The following is a 7,811-nucleotide window of genomic DNA, read 5'->3' as shown; positions in this document are numbered from 1 at the left end:
TTGTCCTATAACCAACTACACACCTTTTGAGCTCCCTGCATATGTTTGCTTCCGTCTCCATAGGCAGCTTTCACGAACTCAACTTTTAGATTCATGATCCATCCTTGAGAGATTAAGATCTCTCCTGAGAGTCTCTCATCCACAGAAAATTAAGAATTATAATTATAACAGCTAACAACGGTTACAAGGCTGTCAAAAAGATGAAGTAATGCACTGGGTGTGGTTATACTTGTCCAGCTTAGTGTTTGTATTTGTTTTGCTTTGTTTTTTTAATTCATGACTACTCAAATTTTGTGACAGAAAAGTTACATGCAGATTACAGCAATGGTCAAGGTTACTGAACGGAGAAAAGTTTTCCCTCCTTGGAAGCTTTCTGGTATAAAATTAAACCAGAGTGATTAAACAGGTCTCTCTCTCAGGTTTTCAAGGTAAGTGAAACCTAGGCTCTCGTTTCTATTTGTTCAGAGTTTTTGAGTTTGAAATGTTTAAATGAACTCTATTTCTACAAGTGATTTTGGAAATTGGTTTTCCCTCCAAAGTAAACCTACACAGGAAACCATAAATAGGGAAGAAATCACCACATAAGAGTTCCTTATTCTTTAGAATACGTCAATTGTATTGGAACATAATAAATTATTTAGCCACTACCAGTTTTATTAAATTGGGTTGTTTAAAGTGTTTTAATTTTTTAAGGAAAGAAACTACATTAACAAGGGCTATGAATATATCATTAAGGTGTTATGCTAATAATTTTTGAAAAGAATTTTCAATAAACTTCCTGGGTTATAAAAATATATTTGAAAAGTTATATGCTGTCTACAGTACTAGAATTGTACTGGTCCACTCTACACATCCTACCATGCGCATTTCTCTAGCCCATAGCAACACTGAAAAGAATCAATCTGTTTGCAGCTTTTTGATAAGTTGGTGACGAATTCATTTTTAATTATACTCATAACCCAGAAGAGAGAGCAATGCACACTTCTGTATGTTCACATACAGTGTGTTATCCTGGGGAGGTGCCAGCTAATGCTTGCTGTACAGTTTCTGATGGGGTATCTGTCTTTTTACTGATTGAAAGACCCTCCCATGCCATCATACTAATTTTTATCTCTTATTTACACAGTTACTTCTCCTTATTATTTCCGTCCATCTTTGTTGATGAATACTTTGGAACTCTTGAAACTGTCATGTAGTCAATCTGCCTTTTGGAATAACTTGTGGGTTTGGGGGAGGACTTAGATTATCTTTAACATTTCTGCCTTTAGAGTCTTATTTTTATATTTAGGCCATGAACTACTTAAATATATATACTAATATTTGTGTGATATATGGATCTGTTTTCTCTGAAAGATAGCAATTACCTAAAGTCCTTAATCCAAGATTTCTCTAAGATGTATTACCTTTTAACTTTTGTCTTTGTTTTACTTTATCTGGCTTTTACCTTGTAACTATCATTATTATATATTTTTTTCTGTATTGTGTGTTCTATTCTCTTAAGCTATCTAATTACATTCTTATCAATGTTATACTTGAACATAATTAAAATTACCAGTACCAAATTTTAGAGAAAAGTTTTCAATCTCTCCACACTAAAAATAATGTTATCTGTAAGGATTTTTGCAAGTGATCTGTGTCCAGACGAGGAAATTTATTATATTTCTAGTTTACTGAAAGGGTTTTTGTTTTGGGGGTAGTAGGATGAGTGCTGAAATTTGTCACATTTGCATTAACCAGTACGATCTTGTGGGTCTCCTTTACACATTGTTATTGTTTTTCTTGTTTGCTTTTTGTGTTTCCATCTGCACAGATCAAGCTTACTGAGGAAAGGAAAAGAAGAAGGAGGGGACCTGCACTGACAGAGGCAGCAGAAGAGCTGCTCCTTTACTTTCTTATGTGGTTTGGGACAGTATGCATTTGTTGTTTTTTTTTTTTTAAGATTTATTTATTTATTCATACAGAACTGGGGTACAGGCCAGAGATGTGAAGGGTGAGAGGATTCACCAGAGACAGTGGGGAGCAGAACAGGCAGATCAACGAAGTACACTGTTGAGGGGAGCAGTGGGCGGGTCAGGTCTGCCACACCATGTGGTCTCCTCCTGAGCAGGCGGGGATCGAACTCATGCGGAAGTGGCTTAAGCTTCTTAGTGCTGTGCTTTAACCCGCTGCGCTAGCAGGGAGGGCCCAGTACGCATTTGTCTTTGAATATGGAAGCTGTCGATAAATTTTTGGATAGATTCCACTTGGTCATGGTGTATTATTATCCTTATGTATTTCAGGTTTGGTTTGGGACTAAATCATTGGGGATATTTGAATCTATGTTCACGTAGTATACTGGTATAAATTTTATTGCCTTTTTAAAAATTTATGCATTGAAAAACTGGGGAACAGGCCAGAGATACAGGATTGAGAGGATTCACTAGAGACAAGAGGGGAGCAGAACAGGTAGATCTACTGAAATGCACTGCTGAGGGGACAGAAGAGGTCTGCTGTACCATATGAGTTAACTAACGGCTGGGGGATTGAACTCATGCCACAGTGGCTGGCATAGCTTGATAGCACTGAGACTTTAATCCCTGCACCACCAAGGAGGCCCACTGGTATAAATTTTCATTTAATGTACTGCAACTATGTGTTTTGTTATCAGGGTAATACCAGCTTCATTAATTGGGTTACTGAGTGGTGGTGGATTATTTTCTTCAAGAAGCAAAAGAAGTGTTATTCTTCTTTAAATATTTGCTAGAGGTCCTCCCTGGTGGCCCAGCGGGCTAAAGCATTGCACTAAGAAGCTAAAGCCACTTCCACATGAGTTCCATCCCCACCTGCCCCGGAGGTGACCACATGGCATGGCAGACCTCTCCTGACCGCCCTCTGCTCCCCACTCTGTTCCTGGTGAATCCTCTCACCCTCCACATCTCTGGCCTGTACCCCAGTTCTGTATAAATAAATAAATCTTTAAAAAAATATTTGCTAGAATTAATACAAATTGTGTTAAAGTGGGTTAACTAAAAAGAGATAAAACTGACATTATTTGTAGGTAACCTGATTATCAATATAGTAAGTCTATAGAAAATCAGTTTTAGCCCAGTAAACCTCTCCTGACTCGCCTGCTGCTCCCCTCAGCAGTATATTTCAGTTAATCTGCCTGTTCTGCTCCCCACTCTGTCTCTGGTGAATCCTCTCATCCTCTCCCTATTCTGGCCTATACCCTAGTTCTTGTATGCATAAATAAATATATTTATGATATTTGATATGTTTGAGCATTTGATAAGGGTTTGGCATTTTGATATGTCAGCTAAAGATGCCAACCTATTAAAAAATAATACACAGAAACAGATACATAGTGGCTAATAAACTAATAAAGGATGTTCAAGCTCACTAGTGAAGAAACAGCTATATACAGATAGGTCAGCATTCATAGCATTTGCTTGCTATAATGGCCTATAACGTGTCAATCTAAATTCCTATCAACGGAAATGTGTAAATAGATTGATGTTAATTTTTATAGTGGGGATATTGTATTATATTTAAAAGTTCACATGAATGAACTTGATTCGTATCAACATAGGTAAATTTTTTTTTTTTAAAGATTTATTTATTTATTCATACAGAACTGGGGTACAGGCCAGAGGCTCAGGGGCGGTGAGAGGCTTCACCAGAGACAGAGTGGGGAGCAGAACAGGCAGATCGACGAAGTACACTGCTGAGGGGAGCAGCGGGCGGGTCAGGAGAGGTCTGGCTCGCCATGTGGTCTCCTCCGGGGCAGGCGGCAGGCGGCAGGTGGGAATCGAACTAATGCGGAAGTGGCTTCAGATTCTCAGTGCTGTGCTTTACCCCGCTGCGCCACCAGGGAGGGCCAACATAGGTAAATTTTTAATGGCATAATGTGTGGAAGATGCAAGTTAAAGCATTCTATGGAGAGTACAACATCTTATATACCAGGTTGGAAGATCTTCCAAGTAACACTATATAATTTTCATGAATGAATATGGATTCAGCAAAATATAATACCACTGCCACAAATTCAAGACTCTAGTCGTGGCCAGAAAGGTAAGATATTCATGATAATGCTTGTGGAGTCACACAGAAGCTATCGACACTAGCTGGGATTTACTTTCATTAAAAGCAGGACAAGGAATAAAATCATTAAGGTAAGATGCAGTAAGCTTTCATTTTACATATCTGTTATATTGTTCCTTTCGTACTCTGTATCACTAAAAAGAGTTTACAATCATAAAAACAAAATGATTTTTTAAAATAATGAATTATTGCCAGGAATACAAATATCTTAATTTGTCATTTGTTTATTTAGGGCCTGAAGGAAGTTTCACTAGATGATTCAGGTAGTTAACAAGAACTATATAGCATTGGTTACTTGCTGGTTTTTAAAAAGAGAAAGATCCTATTTCGACTCATTTATTGACAATGGAATCTGTAGAATCAGTTGAAGGACTATGATCTCTTATGCTTGAACTAAGATCTGATTAATACACTATTTTCTATGTAAAATATCTTGCGTTCATCACAAAAGTGTGTTTAATTTCAATTTCAGATGTACATACATTTGTAGTGATATGATTTTAACTTTACACAGAGTAGGCCTGCAGGAGACATTTATGAAAAGGCAGCACACTCACTGTATAATTATATTCATTAGCACAGAATGATTTTATGCTAACTGTTCCCACATCATTTTGATGGATGTACATTTATCACTATTAGACTTATTTTTCTGTCAGAATTTACTCAAGTAACCAAACAGCTTTGTTCTTTTGAGTTTGCTAATCATGATGATTCCCCCTCACTAGGTCTTGCTTTGACCCCAGGTCCCCAGGAACCACAGAACATTTCATACTACCACAATTAGGCAGTGATTTAAATAGATTCCCTGGGGCTTCAACTTCACCAAGCTCATTAAAAGTTTTCAGCCCCCACAAGGTACCTCATTAAATAAGTCCCTGAACACTGTTTTTCTAAGTACTAATAACCTCTCACCTGAGGCAAGCAATCACCTGCTTTGCCAGCCATCAGTGTCTGAGATGGTGACCACCCTAATGGATGTCAGGATTTTAGAATCTCAAATCAGAAATTTTTTTAAAAGATTTCTTTTCATTTATGTATGCATACAAGAACTGGGGTACAGGCCAGAATAGGAGGAGGATGAGAGGATTCACCAGAGACAGTGGGGAGCAGGACAGGCAGATTAACTGATATACACTGCTGAGAGGTGCAGCAGAGAGACAGGAGAGGTCTTTTGGGCCATGTGGGTCAGCTCCCTAGCGGGGGATTAAACATGTGCTGCAGTGACTATGAATAGCTTCATAGTGCTGAGAATTAACCCCGCGCATCACCAGGGAGGCCCCAGAATAAATTTTAGATCACAACTTGACTTCCAGACATCTTGAAATGTGTGAGACATCAACTGTTACCTACCTCACAGAAACTATATTTAGAAATGACACTACGCAGTCTCCTTCAGTGGGTGGGTATAGTGTATGTACAAGTACAGATGTCAACCTATAAGAAATATTATATTGGGCCAGGAAAAAAGTGGTCATTATCAAAAGAACCAAATTTCATTAGGTTAGTATATGTCCGGGTCCTTTCCAAACCTGAACATTTGTTGTGTTAAATTTCCTAAAATTTTCATGCTCTCTTTGATGAGTTTTACAATGATCATAAATCTGTGACCTTGATAAATCTCTGGATTTAAATAACTACACCAGGTTAATGTATAGAGGTCTTTTTTATTTCTTTTTCTAATTGTATTTTTTTAGTTAATGTGATGTTGGCTTACAACAATGGATGTATTTTGGAGGTACAGGCTTATAATCGGAAGACCAGGGTTCGGGCCATCTTGTCACCGCTGAATGCTAATAGAGTAGAAATAGGAATTGAATCTTTAAAGTGCAGTTTAATCAGACAGCCAGCAATCTGGAAGATGGGGGGTTAACACCCTAATGTGCCCACCTCAACATTTCATTTCTAGCTGGCTTTTATAGTGAGTTGCACAAAGACAGTTCAGCAGCAGGTGGCCCTCACTGCTGCCAGGGGACTGTCCTGTCCAGCCCCCAGCTCCTCCTCACCCTCCTGGACACCTGGCCTCTGGCTCATCTGGCTGTGCTGACACTGGTCTTCAAGAGAGCACTAGCTCCTGCCTCCTCCAGACCTTAACAATTTCCCACGCCTCCTATATCAGTGGTTCTCAAATTTAGATATACATTTAAATTTGTTTTAAGAGATAAGAAATGTTTTCTAGGACCAGATCCTTTTGAAAGCCACTGTATTAGATATCTTGGAATAATATCAAACATTGCTATTTTTTAAATATTCTGTTGATTCAGTTGTGCAAGTTCTATTCTTTCCAATGTTAACAATGACATTTGGGTCCTTGGATTCTATTGTTCTCTATTCCAATGGCAAGAAAGATTTTATTGTTGCCTCATGTTTTAACATTTGAAATCTTTAGATTAATTTACCAAAAAAACCATACCATCTTGTTATTCATAAAATAACTTCCATAGTGCCAGGTATGATTGCTGAGATAAGGAGGGATTTTCCTTTTTATACCACTTTTTTTTTATAAACAATTTTGGGGGGTAATGTTTCCAATGTTTAAGACTGGTCCCATATTATCTTCAAATAGAGGTCACCAGTGACTGTTGATCCCCTTTCTGTGGTGACTCACATATTAGGTATTCACACGGAACATTAAGTGCTTATTTTTCTCTCGGAATGGTTCCCACCCCCAAATTTCCTGTCCTGTCCTAGTCTGGAGTCTCTTTACAAGTTAAGATTCAAATGTCTGATACTTTCTTCACTGGACATTTTGGGGGAGAATTTGTATTATTCCCGCTGATGACTGGGCTATGTGGAGTCTTATCATGTCCAATAGCTACACCCACAGAAACGCCCCAGTAAGCATTCAAAGGCCCAATAACTTGAAGAGCCGGAAGACAAGTAAGGCAAATGAGAAAAAATGGGACTTCACTAAAATTCCACTCTTCTTGTTTGATTTCAGTCTCTGAGTGTTTTAAGTTGCATGTAACCATTTCATTGAATTGATAGAAGAAAAATGGGGGTCAGCAATCTTTTTCCAAAAAAATGTCTGGTATTTAATCAGAATAAGTAGGCATAAACAGTGACAGAACCATATCACTAACTACAAAGAAAGAAGGCACAATAAGAATATTTACTGCTAATCCAACAGAATAGATTAAGATTCAAAAATTTTAATAAAACTATTTTAAACATGTACAAAAAAAGAGACCTGCTGGGAAAATTCAATGTGTATAGCATTTCCCCAGTGAAACAATTAAAACAATTATCTCTTGAAAAATAGAGTAACGAAGTAAATATCTCATTAGTTTTGACAGTACACTGGACATAGTTCTGAAACACCTCAAGATAACAGAATCATAAAACCTAGTGATAGCATTTTCAATTTGCTAGACACAAAGAAAATATTAAAGTCAGCCAAAGACATACTACTTTCAACAACCCAACAATAATTTAATGTACCTGACTTGCAAATAGTGAGCATGGAAGCCAGTGATAATTTAATGACATTTATGAAAGACTCAAGATAACTGTTGACCCAGAATTCTTTGTTTTATTATTTTTTAAAGATTTATTTATTTATCTTATTATTCATTAAATAACTTCCATAGTGCCAGATATGATTGCTGAAGTGAGGGATTTTCCTTTCTATACCACTTTTCCTTTTTTTTAAGATTTATTTATTTGTGTAAACAGAACTGGGGTGCAGGCCAGAGGCTCAGGGGCAGTGAGAGGCTTCACCAGAGACAGAG

Source organism: Condylura cristata, unplaced genomic scaffold (genome assembly GCF_000260355.1).
Source record: "Condylura cristata isolate star-nosed mole 26May11 unplaced genomic scaffold, ConCri1.0 scaffold00048, whole genome shotgun sequence".
Taxonomy (NCBI): Eukaryota; Metazoa; Chordata; class Mammalia; order Eulipotyphla; family Talpidae; genus Condylura; species Condylura cristata.
Note: the sequence above shows the minus strand (reverse complement) of the source record.